Raw genomic sequence first — 17981 nt, forward strand, 5'->3', positions numbered from 1 at the left:
GGATTGTTCATTGACAGGAGAAATGCAAAGAAGGATAGAACTGGTAACATCAGTTATAAAAATGACACTGACCTAAAAATATTTTTCAAAATTGCATGCCAGATTTATTTCTTTAAAGTGTGTATCTTCAGCTGTCTGTGCTTTCCTATTTTATCTTAGTTTGTTTGGAAATAGAGGAAAGAAAGAAAGAAGAGCAACCAACCTAATCAGTGCTGTAAGGAGCCAAAGAGCTGCAAACTTGCATATGATATTTAAAAGACCTAAAATCTCAAAAATAAATCTTTATCAACATTATCTGTTAATAAAATCACTGATCTGAAAAAGAGGGCACAATGAAACCAAGAGGCAAGTTAATTTTATTATTTTAATCATTTTTCATGGCCCAGGGGCAAACTTTCCAAGGATGATGCTGAAATCCTCAGCTGTGCCTGAATTCTGCTTACTGAAATTGAAGCAGTTGAATTAGAGGGAGAAAATGTTTTATGTCTCCTTTGTTCTCCCTCGACCCAGTTTACTCTGTCATAAATGGGAGCGGTGACAGGCCTGCTGTGCTGTGTGCAGCAGTTATTACAGCCTCTATTGGCACATTACAGCACCAGGGTTACATGAGGGCAGCAAGCTCCTCCCTGCACTCCAACACTGGGAAAAGCATTTACTCTTCCTTTTGCTGAAGGAGCTACTCATGGATGCCAAGGACCCAGCTCTAAATATTGATGCACAAAAGTCAACATCAAAAGTCACTAATGCTGAAAGAGAAGAAATTGTTTGCATACCCCAAATAATCGATTTTTATGCGAATTCAATGCAATTTACATGTATGCATTTGATTTTAAAACAAAAAGCTATTTCTGACATTCCTCAAAGTCTAAATACACAAATTAGAATGTGGAAATTTAGAAACCACCAGGAGGTCCCTTTAAAATGTAACTAGATTTCCCATTCAGGTAAGTGTAAAGTGACAAGTTCAAAGTGGGTAACAACTTCTTTCCATCTTTCTACAAGGATTTTGTTGATATTGCTTAATCCTAGTTTTCTGTAATCTGCAACTGATGCAAATCAAAACAGATCCTATTGGGTCACAAGGAATAGTCTCATTTTTATTAACAAGAGGAACAGCCCTTTAATAATAAATTCATTTTGAATTTATGTAGTACTTACAGTCAGCTGAGGTGAGTGTCTCCAGAACTTCTTGCTCTTCTAATGTATGGAAGGTGTTCTCAGCTGCTGTAGTTATCAGACCAGCCATGCTGTTCCCTTAGTTAAAAGATGACAATAACAGTGAGTAAAGGTGACTTAGCAGTAACTGTAATTCTTTTAAACCCAGCATAGTTTAAATAATAATCATTAAATAATTTTCAAAGTATCCTGCAGACACAAAAAAAACCCACCAAACAGAATGCAAAATAAAGAAAAAGTCTTTGACAAATGCAGAGAAGAGCATCCTCTGAAGTGCCTGTCCTTCTCATATTTTTTATCCACATTTTCTCCACCATTTAGTCTGCAGCCTAAAGGCACTTGATTCAGTCTCTGCTATGGACAGTATCTACATTGGGTAGCTGCAAACTTGCAGTGACATTTCTTTGCAAATGGACAGGGAATTAGATCTACTGAGATGTTGTCCTGCTTCAGCAAGAGCGACTGTTTTCTTATGCATATGACTATGTTGTCACATTGTAAGACAAGACTGCACACAAATAAATTGTTTTGCTCTATATTTAAAAGACATGAAATTTAATACGTAATTGTCTTTTGTCTGTGCATGATACTTTCACATCTTCTTTCTAGTAAGATTTACAACCAGACCAGTAATTTAAACAACTGGACAAATAATAAGTCTAAGGCCTAGCTTTCTGTTTGCAGGATTCAAGCGTCTTTAGATTAATGGGAATTACATACATTAAAATATTTCTTTCATCATTTTGTTTTATAACTGCTCGAATATATTTTCATATATCTGGCTGCCTGACTGAATAGCTAGCTCTTTTCTTGTTCCTTCATTGTCTCCATGCTGAGCCCCTGACATTCATTATGCTCACCTGTGGTTTTAATCTTAGATATTCAGTATATACCAGTTGACTCAGAAGTACTGTACCACATTGCAGCATAGTCCTGAGAAATTCTGGGACTCCCATAGTCTGAGATTCCCAGAGTACTGGGAAATACTGCAGAGAGGAGATGACAGAAAAAAAAATTGTGGAACAGAAGGCAGATTGAAGGTAGCAAAGACAGTAACTAGTGGTGTACCCCAAGTACCCCTGGGGTCAATCTTGGCTCTAATGCTCTTCAAATCTTCATTAATGGTCTAGATGATGACAGGACAGAGTGTACCCTCAGCAGGTTCGCAGATGTCACAAAACTGGGATGTCCATGCTGCCATCCAGAGAGAGGGACTTCGACAGGCTGGAGAAATGGACTGACGAGAACCTCATGAAGTTAAGCAAGGGGAAGTGCAAAGTCCAGCACACAGTGAGACAAATCCCATGCACCACTGCATGCTGGGGGTCACCCAGCTGGAAAGCAGCTTTGCAAAAAAGGCCCTGGGGGTCCTGATGAAGACAAAGTTGAGTATGAGCCAGCAGCGTGCTCCAGTGGCAAAGAATACAAATGGTATTCTGGGCTTCATTAGTAGGATTATTGCCAGAAGGTTGAAGGAGCTGATCGTTCCCCTCTACTCAGCACTGGTGAGGCCACACCTGCAGTGCTGTGTCCAGTTCTGGGCTCCCCAGTACAAAAGAGACATGGACATACTGGAAAGAGTCCAGAGGAGGGCCACAAAAATGATTAAGGGACTGGAGCCCCTCACATAGGAGGAAAGGCTGAGAGACCTGGGACTGTTCAGCCTGGAGAAGAGAAGGCTCAGGAGGGATCTCATCAATGTGTAGAAATACCTGGAGGGAGGGTATTTATGGACCCAGGCTTTTTTTCAGTGGTGCCCAGTGACAGGACCAGACGCAATGGGCACAAACTGAAACACAGGAGGTTCCCTCTGAACATCAGGAAACACTTTTTGATGTGAGGGTGCCGGCTCTCTGTGGGGATCTAGTTGAAGCCCACTGTAATTTTTATCATCAACTTCAGTTGAAAAGGAATGCTGATGGACTGTAGGACTATTAGTTTGCTGATGATAATCCATTTGTTGTCTATGTTTCCCTTGTATAACCTCTAATACTAAATATGTACCTCTTGAGATGGAATTGGAACATAAGAGTGAGCTGGTTTACTGAAGTTTATGGTAGATAAGACTACAGTGATAGTAGCAGGTAGAAGGAAGAAATTTAAAAGTATAATAATTACCAGCAGTGTATCACTCATAGTTAACGTGTGTTTCTGGAACATGGCACCAGGATGGCTTTCATCTGTATTCATATGGCTAGGGGATTCTAATAGTGCCTACTAAATAAGATTTTGCTAGTGTGAGCTATATTTCTGGCAGCTAAAAGTGTGCATTATTTCCCTTTCCTGCAAAATTCAGTTCCAAAAAGTAGATCACAAAGTCCTATATTTTGCATTTTTCTCCAATGCATGATTAGTCCTCTTGGTTTGTGTTGGGAAATTCAAATAAATTACAGTTTATTATGAGTAAATATATAAAGAAATTAAAAATTAAAGGTCATTATTCTGCTAGTCTGTTGGATAGTCTCCAGCACCAAGCTTAACTTCGTTGTGCACATGCCACTTGTGCCAATATGCCTCCCTATCTACATATGCTGAAACATTTGCAGGTGTATTTCAGTGCTTCCTTATTGCTGTTTTATATGAGTTCAGCTAGCAACACTATTTCCACCCACCTCCCACCCCCTGCTCCATTTTTCAGTATTTAATGGAATAATAGACTGGGATACAACTGTGTGGAGTAATTTCCTCAAGTGCACATTTCCAGCCGCACTATCTCAACAATACTAGTATTAAAAGTGGGCTATTCACTACTATAGTCTGCTCTCAAAAGGTTAAGAAGTTTCATATAGAAAGAGGCCCATCTGTTAGATGCAGCACTTCTCAGTTACAACTTGTTTCTGGTAGACAGTGATTATGTCAGTGAGCCACTGTGTTTCTGTGCACACACAGGATTAGATTACAAAAATATAAGTCAAGTTTACTTTTAGTGTAGTATCTCTGTGTATGAAAAGGGTGTGTGTGAGGGGGTAGGGTAGATGGACCCGGCTAACTGTGGCTCCCTTTTATCAACAGCTTTAGACAAAGATTTTCTTCTCTGAAAACTATACTTGTAGTAATTTACAGTTGCCAACATTCAGGGTAGACCTCTAAAATTGGAAAATGATATCTTTGATATTGTTTACTTTTTTATTCTACAGCAGGAAAAAAATATCTACAAAAATACAAAGCAGGAGTATCATGAAGTGGTACAGGAGAGCAGGAGACAGAATTGACATGTTAGAGGTAAAAATATGTGCTCTGACTTCATGGCAATTAGAGGTAGACTACTCCTGCAACACACTGCAGAAGATAAAGGGCAGAGCCACGCGGTATGTGCTTGGTTTTGACCAGTATGTGAGTGAGAGACCTGCCTGGTTTAGCCATCTTTTCTTAACTACTTTGCTTCACTCCATGCATGAGTCTTGCAAAATGTAAAACCAACAGGAGACCCATTCCTATTCCTGCTGTAATACTGGAAATCATAACAGGGTGAGTGAAAGGATTTATGACTGTATGAAACATTTGTTGTTAAGAACTCATACTAATAGAGAGCTGTCTGCAGTGGACAACTAGAGATAAGAGCACTACAGTGATCCAAGCTCTTTTTTAAAAACAAAGTCAAGACATTTAGATCAAGATATAAATATATTTTAAAAGCCTAAATTATGCAAGATAGTGTAATGATAGTCTTGCGATAGTAACTGACTTCAAGCTTTTCTTAAAAAAAAAAGATTCACTGTTTTTTTAACATTTTAACAAAATTTTACGTGAGTGTTTTTTCTTTTCTTTTAAAAATGTGATAAATTACACATGTGTGCAAGGTTTCTGAAAGAAAGGTCAAGAGATTAAATACTACTTTTCCTTGTCCCCAGAAGAACTCTAGCAAGGTATCATAGTTCAGCCCGGATAGGGACCAGACTACGCAGTCTCTCTCTCACTCCCCTCACCCTCCAAGAGAACAGGGGGAGATGATGTAAGAAAAATGGCTTGAGGTTTGAGATAAGGATGCGGAGAAAATCCTTAAAGGTACCGCTACGGGCAAAACAGACTCAACTTGGGGAAAACTATTCATTTATTACTAAAACCAGGAGGATAATGAGAATGAGAACAAGATAACGTCCCTCCACCCCTCCCTCTTCCCAAGCTTAACGTTATCTCTACTATCTTCCCCCCCCTACCCTCCGAGTGGCACAGGGGGGAAGAGGGAATGGGCGTTGTGGTCAGGTCATCACGCGTTGTTTTATGCCACTGCTCCATGGTCAAGCGAAGAACTCCTCGCATTCCTCCCCTGCTCCAGCGTGGGGTCCCTCGCACGGGCCACAGTCCTTTCTGAAACTGCTCCGGCATGGGTCATCTCTTCCACGGGGTGCAGTCCCTCCAGAACGGCTGCCCCAGCGGGCCCTCCACGGGCCACAGCCTCCTTCAAGCATCCACCTCCCCCAGTGTGGGGTCCTCCATGGGCTCCAAGTGGATCTCTGCTCCTCCGTGGACCTCCATGGGCTGCAGGGGGACAACCTGCTCCACCATGGTCATCACCACAGGCTGCAGGGGGACAACCCGCTCCACCATGGTCATCACCACAGGCTGCAGGGGAATCTTGGCCAGGAGCCGCATTACTCCTCCCACTCCTTCTTCACTGACCTTGGCATCTGCAGCTGTTCCTCTCACAAGAAAAGTTCTTCACAACAGGCTGGCAGACGCCTCTCAGAATCTCTTCATATCTCATCTCCTCTCCACTTCTTACAGCCAGGCCGGTCCGAGTCAGGCCCCGTTGGTCCCTTGGCGAGAGGCCAGAGGGTGAGGCCTGCAAGGCCCTTGAGGCCTGCGCCTCCCCCTCTGCACCTCTGCCCCCGCTCAACTTCTTCACATCTTCTCTTCTCTTTTTTTTTTTTTCTGTTTTCCCCTTCTTAAATACGTTACTGCAGAGGCGTTATAAGGGAACATGCTGCTACCAATTGGCTCGGCCTTGGCCAGCAGCAGGTCCGCCCTAGGCCTGGCCAAGTCCACTGAACAAAGGGGAGCAACTTCTAGCAGTTTCCTACAGAAGCTACCACCTTAGGCCCCCCCTCACTAAACAAAACTACAACAATGTGTAGAACTGAAGTCAACAAACTGGTACATAAAGACGTTCTTGTCCTGCTACTCTTTGAAATGACTGTGTGACTTCTTGCACTAGTTCATGTGGTAAGCAGTAGCAGAATACCACTTTGAGCTCAGTTGACTTCTCCAGCCCAACTTTGTCATTAAGTTTTCTGCCTTAACAGGGTAAACAGTAACATATTCCAAAAGAAACTAGGAGGACAAGCTTCCTCTATTATTGATAGTAATGACTGAATTTGGTTTACTTCATGACTGGATGTGTCTCCTCCAGAAGACAAGGTGTCTGAGGCTGATAATGCCTCTGCAATAACGTATTTAAGAACGGGAAGACAGAAAAGAAAAAAAAAGGTAAGAGAAGATGTGAAGAAGCGGAGCAGGGTCAGAGGTGCAGAGGGGGAGGCGTGGGCCTCAAGGGCCTTGCAGGCCTCACCCTCTGGCCTCTCGCCGAGGGACCAATGGGGCCCGACTTGGACCTGCCCAGCTGCAAGAAGTGGAGAGGAGAGGAGATGGATGATGTGAAGAGATTCTGAGAGGTGTCTGCCAGCCTATTGTGAAGAACTTTTCTTGTGAGAGGAACAGCTGCAGATGCCAAGGTCAGTGAAGAAGCAGGGGGAGGAGTAATGCGGCTCCTGGCCAAGATTCCCCTGCAGCCTGTGGTAATGACCATGGTGGAGCAGGTTGTCCCTCTTCAGCCCATGGAGGTCCACGGAGGAGCAGAGATCCACCTGGAGCCCGTGAAGGACCCTACATCAGGGCAGGTGGATGCCTGAAGGAGGCTGTGGCCCGTGGAGGGCCCACTGGGGCAGCCATTCTGGAGAGACTGCCCCCCCGTGGAAGAGATGATCCACACCGGAGCAGTTTCAGAAAGGACTGTGGCCTGTGCGAGGGACCCCACGCTGGAGCAGGGGAGGAATGCGAGGAGTTCTTCGCTTGACCATGGAGCAGTGGCATAAAACAACGCGTGATGAACTGACCACAACCCCCATTCTCTCTTCCCCCCTGTGCCACTTGGAGCAGGGGGGGGGAAGATAGTAGAGATAACGTTAAGCTTCGGAAAAGGGAGGAGTGGGGGGAGGTTATCTTGTTCTCATTCTCATTATCCTCCTGATTTTAGTAATAAATGAATAGTTTTCCTATGTCGAGTCTGTTTTGCCCGTAGCGGTACCTTTAAGGATTTTCTCCCCATCCTTATCTCAAACCTCAAGCCATTTTTCTTACATCATCTCCCCCTGTTCTCTTGGAGGGTGAGGGGAGTGAGAGAGAGACTGCGTAGTCTGGTCCCTATCCGGGCTGAACTACGACACATGAGTTTTTTCCCAAATTCCAGGAAATTACAAAGCAAATGGAAACTGAACTTACTATAGTTTAATGACTTAGTGACCAGATTTTACTCTGCAATCAAGCAAAGTAAGAGTGCACAAAAAGCCAATAAGTGAAGCAGGCATAACTTTCTAACATGTGACAGAACACAAAGAATATGAAAGCATATAAAGAACTTAACAAATTCAGTGTAATGAATATCCTTTTTTGACTGAAAAAAAAAACCTCTGTTTATTTGGAAGAAGAGAATTGTTACAGATCTAGAGTATTTTATTTTCTTCCAAAAAGAGCAGAGATGGAAAACAGAGTTGCACAGGTTGTTGATGAGATGCATGAAGTATGGGTCATCAGGAAATTAAAGGACCTCTGATTTGTTTTGGGTCCAGTCATATTTAGTATTACAATTAGTATTTGCACAAGAAGTTATCATATGTCTAGATTTTTTTGCCAGTAACACAATGTTGGAAATGTCAGAAAATAATACATAACAAACAGGATCCCAGTGTGATTGATCATAATTTCTTAGGATGCAGTGGGCAGGGTAAGTATTAATACCATTATACAAGGCACTACTAAACCATTATCAGAATTAATGTGGATAGTTTTTATTACCTGTGTTTAAGAAAGAAGAATTCAAAGTGAATTGAATAGGGAGAACCTTATTAGCATAATAAGAGAAAGGAACAAGAGAAAATATCTTATGACAAGGGATGACGTGAGTTTGTCTTGCTTAGGATAGCAATTAAGAGCTGAGAGGAGATATGATTTCTCCATAAATGCATATGGGGAGAGTAAATGCTAGGAAGGGAGAATAATCAGTTCAACCAAAGAACAATACTGAAGTGAGAATGAATGTCTATAAACAAAAGATGCAAATAAAATTGTTAGGAATTAGAAGATTTCTAACCAACAAAGGTATGAAACTCTGAAGCAGCTGTCCAGGTGGCAAAAATTCAAACTATTTTCAATAGAGAGTTGGACAAATTTAGGGAGCTCGACATCGGTTATGCATCATTGTTGTCTGTGACAGCAAGGATCTATATTCAAGGACCCAGAAGGGGTGCACATGACTCCTGTCATGTGCCTGAGACATCTGGTAATTTTGTGCGGTATAGTAAATATTGACTTTTTGCAGGAGAACGATCAGCATACATGAAGAAGGTAACAAAGTATATGCAATTTTCAGCATATAACAGAAAGTAGACTGGAAATGAGGTCAAATACCTCAGATGAGCTAGTGGGTGGTAGAGCTAGCAATGGTTTGTCATGTGGTGCATGTATTTAGTGCAATACAAACCAAAGTTAGGGAGAACTATGCTTTTTGGATGCCAACCAGTTCCCACTTTGAATTTTATGTGAGCTGTATCTGATTTATAAGACATTGCACATAAAATGACTATTAAAGTGGCATTTATGGTAATGAGAAAAGCATCCCAGCCCCCCTGAAAGAAGAGTAACGCTGAGGTGATGCTGTATGGCACTGTCCAGTGCAGGGCCACAATGCCATACTGACACTGAGGCAGATCAAAGTAGAGCAATCTGTACCCAGCAACCTGTACCATCAGAGTTCAAGCTAGTTACAGAAGAGCTACTAATGGCCTTACTTTCCCCACAGCCCTCTGCCTAGGATTTTCTGTTGGTCAGTTTTAACCAGTTCCCCAGCTGGGATGTTTATTTGCTGCCTTTGGCTTGCTCCCACATACCAGCTTGGGCACCTATTCCCCTCTGCTAATTAGGAACAAGGATATAGGTGGAACTGACCTTTTCAAATAGGCCATAAATTGCCCTGTTTGAATATCAAGCGCTTTTTTGCATCATCTGCCTCATCTGAAAAGGAATCTTATCTTTAAAAGAATGGTGCTTGCATTTCTTCAGACCAGGGGTTTTTTTTGTTTGTAACTTTCATATTGTCCTGGAATAGGATAAGAGTTTGCAAATACTGCTGTAAAAACATTTGGGTCAAAAATTTCCCTGAAGAAATTTAATGTTTTTCCATTTAATCTGATAATTTCTTACTGACCCATGGGATTAAGAGATTCCTCAGTGTCCTATACGTTCTTTGACGTGTGGCTAATGCAACATGGTCTCCTAGGAAGTTGTTTTTCAAAAAAGTGACCTTCTGCTAGGAAAGCAAAAGAAACAACGAAGATCACATCAGTTTCCCCATCCAGCTAGAAAGATAAAGCAGTGGAAAATGTAAGCTGTATTTACAATAACATATAGGAATTTAAAGATTGTCATGTGGAAAACTTTTTGATATGGTACAATTCCATTCTAGGATGCCTCTGTAGAAAGAAGTGGTGAAGTTATTAAAATTTGTAAAAAATTATATTAATCAGTCATGTGTTAGAGCATTCAGTCTAGAGGAACAAATGCTGTCTGGGCAGAAGCAAACAGCAATGGGAATCATGGTCCCTGGTCTGTCACTGCTTCTTGTCTGATTTTGGAGAAGTTACTTATGTCTCAACTAAGTAGCCTAGAAACAGCTGAGCACAAGAAGCAATGTATCATAGAATCAATCATAGAATCATAGAATGGTTAGAGTTGGAAGGGACCTTCAAAGATCCTCTAGTCCAACCCCGCTGCAAAGAAGCAGGGACATCCCTGACTAGATCAGGTTGCTCAGAGCCTCATCCAGCCTGGCCTTGAACGTTTCCAGGGATGGGGCCTCCACCACCTCTCTGGGAAACCTGTTCCAGTGTTCTACAACTTGCATTGTAAAAAATATTTCCTAATATCCAATCTAAATCTACCTCCCTCTATTTTAAAAACATTACCCCTCGTCCTATCACAACAGGCCCTACTGAACAGCCTCTCCCCATCTTTCTTGTAGGCCCCCTTGAGGTACTGGAAGGCTGCTATTATGTCTCCCTGGAGCCTCCTCTTCTGCAGGCTGAACAGCCACAACTCTCTCAGCCTGTCCTCATAGGAGAGGTGCTCCAGCCCTTTTATCATCTTCGTGGCCCTCCTCTGGACCTTCTCCAACTGGTCCATGTCCTTCTTGTGTTGGGGGCTCCAGAACTGGACACAGTACTCCAGGTGGGGTCTCACTAGGGCAGAGTAGAGGGGCAGAATCACCTCCTTTGACCTGCTGGCCACACTCCTCTTGATGCAGCCCAGGATGTGGTTGGCCTTCTGGGCCGCAAGGGCGCATTGCCGGCTCATGTTGAGCTTCTCGTCCACCAGCACTCCCAAGTCCTTCTCCTCAGGGCTGCTCTCAATCCATTCCCCACCCAGCCTGTATTTGTGCCTGGGATTGCAATGACCCAGGTGCAGGACCTTACACCTGGCCTGGTTGAACTTCATGAGGTTGGCACGGGCCCACCTCTGCAGCCTGTCAAGGTCCCCCTGGATGGCATCCCTCCCTTCCAGCGTGTCAACGGCTGAAGGGAATGAAACACAGACTCCATTATTTTTGGGGAAATGGAGACGTTTATTGTTCTTTTTCTTCTCATTATATATTTTTGCCTTGTTCATGCACCGAGCATACATGTTTATGATTGGCTGTTGGCCCTGATCGAGCTTACTTCTGATTGGTTATTGATGCTCTCATCCAGTTTCTCCTTTGGTTATTGATGCTCTCATCCAGTTTCTCCTTATCGTTTCTACTCCCTCATTCTTACACAATTACGTTTTTCGTTTCTTGCCCCTGAGTGTAGTTTCTTTTCCTGCACCTGTGTATTGACCTTCTCCTGACCTTATTTTACTGCTGTATCAACTAGGTTCATACAGGTCTTTGTTGAATCTCCCACAATTCCCCCTTTTTTGTTTTAACAGCACAGCATATATGCTTTTATCAAAAGTTCTTATGAGGATTTCTTGTAACATAATCCATCCTTATTCCTTCTTTTCCAATCAACAGTTATGCCACACAGAAGCTTAGCCAATAAAATTACTGATCACACATTGTACATATTCATGATTGTTAAGCAAAACTAAGTTTCACTACTTTCTAGTAATTTTCTACTACGGCATTCTTCTACTGTTACAGACATAACAACTCCAGTAACTTTCTTATCTACAAAGCCAGTGACTAGTTTTTTTGCAAGCCTCTGTTGAAACAGGACATAAATTCTGCTAACAATGTCTTGTATCTTAAAGTTTCCCTTCTCATTCCATGGCTTTCTTCCAACAAGCATGATTGTATCCCTCCCCCAAGGTCGGTGTGCTTTCACTGACACCGTACTGGCTCAGCGAAATGCCCACATCTCCCCCTTGTTTGTTTATGAGAAGAGGCTTGTTTCAACACTTTATGTGTTAAAGTCTGCACACATTTCAACACACACATGGAATACAGATCAAAATACATATATAAAAAGAATGAATAAGCATCCTACATCTATTTGTAATAAGCTTATATCAATCCACCAAAAAGATTTCTGAACATATCGAAAGCATCACTTTGCTACAGTTTCTGCACTCTTTTTGCAAGTTTTGAATACTTTGGTGAATAGATTCCGAATTATCAGACAGATTCATGCAGCAAAGTCCATCAAAATTCCGGCAACCATAACTTTGTACTACTAATAAAAATCTACTGTTGCTCTATTCTGTTACCAACCCGACTATGCTGGAAACACCGCCGAGCAGGAGGGTGATTATCAGCAGGGTCAAAGCAGAGAAACGGGGCAGGCGCAGCACCTTCAGGGCATCCCCTGTTGTTCGCATCGTGCGCTCTGGATCCCTTCTCCCTGCTCTGAGCCACCTCTATCTACACCCTCAGCAGATTCAGTAGAGAATACTGACCAGACGTTGCTGCATGCGTGGCCAGCACATGCAACAAGGCCTGTCAAATATGTGCTCTGCAGGCTAACAGCGGTTCTGTTTTGTAAAGTAGCATAGCATATAGAATCTACATCAGTTAACGGCTTTGATAGTGCCGATGCAGTTGCGTTTGTTTAGCAAGCCAACAGCCCAATTTATTTAGCGTAGCTAACACCTGGGCACTTGCCACACCAGGTGCAAAGATTGAAATGGCAATAACTTCACTTAGGTTCCAAGACTCTATATTGTCTTGGAAGTCAGATTCAAAGCTATGTGTCCTTCATTTAAGTCTTTTATGCTGTAAAATCACTGTATTATTTGGTATAAACATCTCCAAAGTTCCCATGGTGCAGAGACCCCCTTTTATATGGAAAGGTGTCCCTGCCCACGCACAGTCTCCATATATAAAAAACAACCATCAGGGAGGCCACTGGAGCAGTGCTGGATTTTGATATGTTAGAGCTCACATGATTACACCACACTGTGTCATTGTGATGTATAGATCTTAAAGCATTTACAATCACTACCCCTCTAGTAACATTAGCTCCTGAATGGTTAAAAAAATAGACAGAAGTCCATCTTTACTGATCCCAAAAGTTCTATCTCTTGTGGTTCAGCATTCATGGCTGCTGTTGTTTTACACAGAGTTGCCATCCCACCGTTATCTGGCAGATTGCCCAAGCATGTTCTGAAAGGCTTATTTGCAGATGATACAGACGGACAAATGGTGTCCTGTCCCGTGGCAGTAGCCATAGTTACCCACACATTTCTTCTTTCCGTGACTGATGTCCATGGGGCTGCCACACAGCTTGTTAACAGTCCGATGAACACAAGGCAGCTTGGAGCGCTGGTCGTACCCATCGTGCAGGGATCCACTTATTTACTGCTCCTCTAGAGACACAAGCATATCCTTTCCCCCACGTCATAAGAGGGAATGGCCCTTCCCAATTACCTGTTTCCAGATTCTTGACCATCACTGGAGCTTGCCCTTGGATGACCTCATGTACAGTAGATGATCTAAAATGTTTCCCCAATGTATTGGGGAAGAATTGTCACTCCATCGATTTAGAAAATTGAGCACATACATTGCTTTCTCTAACTTTTTGTTTGCAGATTTCCCTTCCCTTCCATTCCTTTTTTTTTTTGTTTTAACAGTATATTTTTAAGTGTACCATGGGCACGTTCAATGATGGCCTGTCTAGTGGGGTTATGTGGGATACCAGTAACACACTCGATGCCCCAAAGAGCAAGGAAGATTTGGACTGCATGAGAAGCATACGCTGGCCCGTTGTCTGTTTTTATATGCATGGGAACTCCCATGAAAGCAAATGCTGACTCCAATGTTGGCAAACATCTCGAGCATATTCTCCTGTATGAGCAGAGGCAAACAATAAGTTGGAATGGGTATCAATAGTTACATGTACATATTTGTGTCGGCCAAATGACAGGACATGAGTTATATCAGATTGCCATAATTCTTGAGATGGCAAACCACGCAGATTAACCCCATATAAAGGTGGCATAATTGTGTTCTGGCAGCTGCTACAGGAACGCACAATTGCCCAAGCTTGTTCCCGTGTCAGCTTAAATTGTCGCGGAAGGGCTGTAGAGTTTTGGTGATGAAATCCATGGGATAGATTAGCTTGCATGAGTGTGTTTGGAACGAGGACCACATTAGTGAGAGCATCTGCTCTCGCGTTACCTTCTGTGACAGGTCCTGGAAGAGAGGTGTGAGTTCTCAGATGTACAATAAAGTAAGGATGATCCTGCACATGTAATACCGATAATAGCTGTTGAAACTGATCATACAACAAAGGATTATTAATTTCCTTTAACATTGCCCATTCAGCACATTGTATTACATTGACCACATAGGCAGAATCTGAGACAATATTAAGGGATTCATCTTTCCACTTATACAAAGCTCATACCACCGCTACAAGTTCTACAATTTGGGCTGAACCTTCTACCAGTTGTACGACATGATACCACTTACAATTTTTCTTCCACACAATCACGGATTTGTGTGTTTTTCCTGATCTATCTGTAAATATTGTTAGGGTGTTTTTTATGGGAATGTAACTTAGATGAGTTTCTGGATACAACATTAATTCTCCTAAAACTTTCAGCATTGACTGCTTAGGTCAATGAATGGAGATCTGTAGCAAAACTGTTTGTAATGCCGTTTGTGCTTCTGCAGTTAGTCTCCTTTAAGTATTTGGAAGAGTGGAGAAAGCAATTCCGTAGAGAGGCCTAATACTGGGCGTACCCAGTTGATAGCTCCCAGCAATTTCTGCAAATTGTTTAAGGTAAACACTCTTTGAGGGATTTTTAACTTTTGCGGCCTAATTGTTCCTTCCATAATTTGCCAGCTGAGATACTCCTAGGGACACACCCTTTGAATTTTTTCTTGAGCAATAACCAATTTAAATTGGGATAATGCATTGGTGATATCATTAAGAACTCTGTCTAACAGAGAATCATCAGGTGCTGTAATTAAGATATCATCCATATAATGATAAATGAGGCTATTCTTATGTAAGCGCCTTACTGGTGCTATGGCTTGTGTGACGTACCATTGGCAGATGGCTGGACTATTTTCCATACCTTGTGGAAGTACCGTCCAATGATATCGCTGACTGGGTTCTCCCATATTGATTCAAGGCGCAGAAAATGCGACTCGTGAAGCATGCTCAGGATGCAAAGGCTCAGTGAAAAAAAAATCTTTTAAATCAATAATGATAATATTCCAATCTCAAGGTATCATTGAAGGAGATGGTAACTCCTGTTACAAAGGTTCCATATCCTCAATTACCGAATTTACTGCCCTTAAATCCTGTAACAGTCACCATTTACCTGATTTTTTCTGTATTACAAACAAAGTTGTATTCCAGGAACTGTCTGTTGGCTCCATGTGTCCAAGTTGTAATTGCTCATCAACCAACTCATTCAAATGTTGCAACTTTTCTCTTGCTAAAGGCCACTGGTTGACTCAGACAGGAGTATCTGTTAACTATGTCAGTTTTTGGGTAAGCTGCCCCCACCCCACCAGATAGAGGAGGGAGTGCCTGGCAGTGGCCACGGCCCCAGGCACATAAGAGAAAAAAAACCAAAACCTGAGGTTTTAAGACAAGAACAGGGAGAGATCCTTAAAGCCATCGCTACAGGCAAAACAGACCCGACCTGGGTAAAACCACTCACCCATCACTAAAACCAAAGCAGGATAATGAGAAAGGGAAAAAGACAGCCTCCTCCCCTCCCTCCTTCTTCCCAGGCTTAACATCATTTCCACCTCCTTCCCGCACCTCAAGCAGGACAGGGTGGGGGGCGGGAAGAGGGAATGGGGGTTACGGTCAGTTAATCACATGTCGCTTTATGCTGCAGTTTACTAAGAGGAAACCTACAATAATAACAAAATATAAGAACATTAATATATAAAAAATGAACAATGTACAATTTCTCACCACCCGATGTCCAAATGGCTGATACTCTGTCTGTCTTTGGCTCAGCTTCCTGCACCTGCACATTAACGAGACTTGGAAAGCCAGACAGTGTCCTTGGTCTCATTAACAACAACTCTGATCATCAGAGCGTTTTTATCAACATTCTTCACATACAAAACCCAAAGCTACTGAGAGGAAAATTAACTCCATCCCTGCTAAAACCAAGACAGTATTCACCCGTTATTTCATACCATCTACTTCATGCTTATACGCACACACACAGACGGCTTATACCTGTTCTAGGAAACTTTTTACTTTCCTCCGGACTATAATCTGTTAATTTCTCTGTTTGCACTGCCTGTCCGTTTCCACTTAAAGATCTTATAACTAAACACTGCACCTTGCACGGTACAATATCAACCTGGATGTATTACTTGTTCTAACGGGGTTGACCTGGGACACTGCGCACACCGAAACACTCAGCTATAGCACAAATATAAATCAGCAGGAATAAGCTTACTTCCACACCAACAACACTGAACAGTAACAAAAATATGACACCGTTGACACAAAGGACACACTGTCGTAGTTCAGCCCTGATCAGGACCAGACTACGCAGTCTCTCTCTCGCTCCCCCCACCCTCCGACAGAATAGGGAGAGAAAATATAAGTAAAAACGGCTCGAGGTTTGAGATAAGGACAGGGAGAAATCCTTAAAGTTACCGTCACTGGCAAAACAGACTCAACTTGGGGAAAACTATTCATTTATTACTACAAGCAGCAGGATAATGAGACAGAGAACAAGATAACCTCCATCCACCCCTCCCTCTTGCCAAACTTAGCATTATCTCTACTACCTTCCCCTCCTGAGCGGCACAGGGAGGAAGAGGGAATGGGGGTTGCAGTCAGTTCATCATACGTTGTTTCACGCCGCTGCTTCATGGTTGGGGGAAGAACTCCTCACATTCCTCCCCTGCTCTGTTGTGTGGTCCCACCCGTACGCCACAGTCCTTCGTGGAACTGCTCCAGCGTGGGTCATCTCTTCCATGGGGTGCAGTCCCTCCAGAACAACTGTCCCAGCAGGCCCTCCACAGGCCACAGCCTCCTTCAGGCATCCACCTGCCCTGATGTGGGGTACTTCACGGGCTCCAAGTGGATCTCTGCTCCTCCGTGGACCTCCATGGGCTGCAGGGGGACAACCTGCTCCACCATGGTCGTCACCACAGGCTGCAGGGGAATCTTGGCCAGGAGCCACATTACTCCTCCCCCTCACTTCTGAACTGACCTTGGCGTCTGCAGCCGTTCCTCACAACAGGCTGGCAGATGTCTCTCAGGATCTTTTTTACATCTTATTCACTTCTCGTCTCCTCTCCACTTCTTACAGCTGGGCCGGGATGAGTCAGGCCCAGTCAGCTGCCTGGCGAGAGGCCAGAAGGTGAGGCCTGCAAGGCCCATGAGGCCTGCGCCTCCCCCTCTGCACCTCTGCCCCCGCTCAACTTCTTCACATCTTCTCTTCTCTCTTTTTTTTTCTGTTTTCCCCTTCTTAAATACGTTACTGCAGAGGCGTTATAAGGGAACATGCTGCTACCAATTGGCTCGGCCTTGGCCAGCAGTGGGTCCTCCCTAGGCCTGGCCAAGTCCACTGAACAAAGGGGAGCGACATCTAGCAGTTTCCTACAGAAGCTACCGCCTTAGGCCCCCCCTCACTAAACAAAATGACACACACAAACACACACAAAAAAAAAAAGCACAACACCTTTGACACAAAGAACACACACACACAAACACGCCGCTTCTAAAATGAGGAAGCTCCAAAGACAGAAGGCTCCTTTTCCGGATCTATGGGACCTGGATCAAAGGGATTTTCTGGCTCACTGTTAGTCTTTGTTTCCACAGATGGAGGAGCGGATGGGGTAACAGGTGCTGTCGGATCCTCTTTCGGCGTGCGATTCTCTAAGGTTTCAAACATTAGACGTCACGCCAGTAGTAACTTTTGAACAGCAGGGTCACTCTGCATTGCACAGTCCCATAGTCTAATACCTATGGTGACCCAGGTGCCCACTGTATATATATTAAAGATGTTAGCATCTGATATGTGAGCGGACACCCAAATCAACAAGTTCTTCAGGTCAGTGTTATTAATAGCACAGTTCTGTTCCTCTAACACTTTTGTGGGAATCATTAAAATGTATTTATGTT

General features: G+C 43.2%; 1 protein-coding gene across 1 annotated transcript in view; it reads left to right on the top strand.

Annotated features, from left to right (window-relative positions):
• Positions 1–17981, top strand: part of CNTNAP2 (contactin associated protein 2) — a 1234090-nt gene that overhangs the window by 1111458 nt on the left and 104651 nt on the right. The window lies entirely within an intron of this gene.

Source organism: Chlamydotis macqueenii, chromosome 2, assembly GCF_036417535.1.
Source record: "Chlamydotis macqueenii isolate bChlMac1 chromosome 2, bChlMac1.mat, whole genome shotgun sequence".
Taxonomy (NCBI): domain Eukaryota; kingdom Metazoa; phylum Chordata; class Aves; order Otidiformes; family Otididae; genus Chlamydotis; species Chlamydotis macqueenii.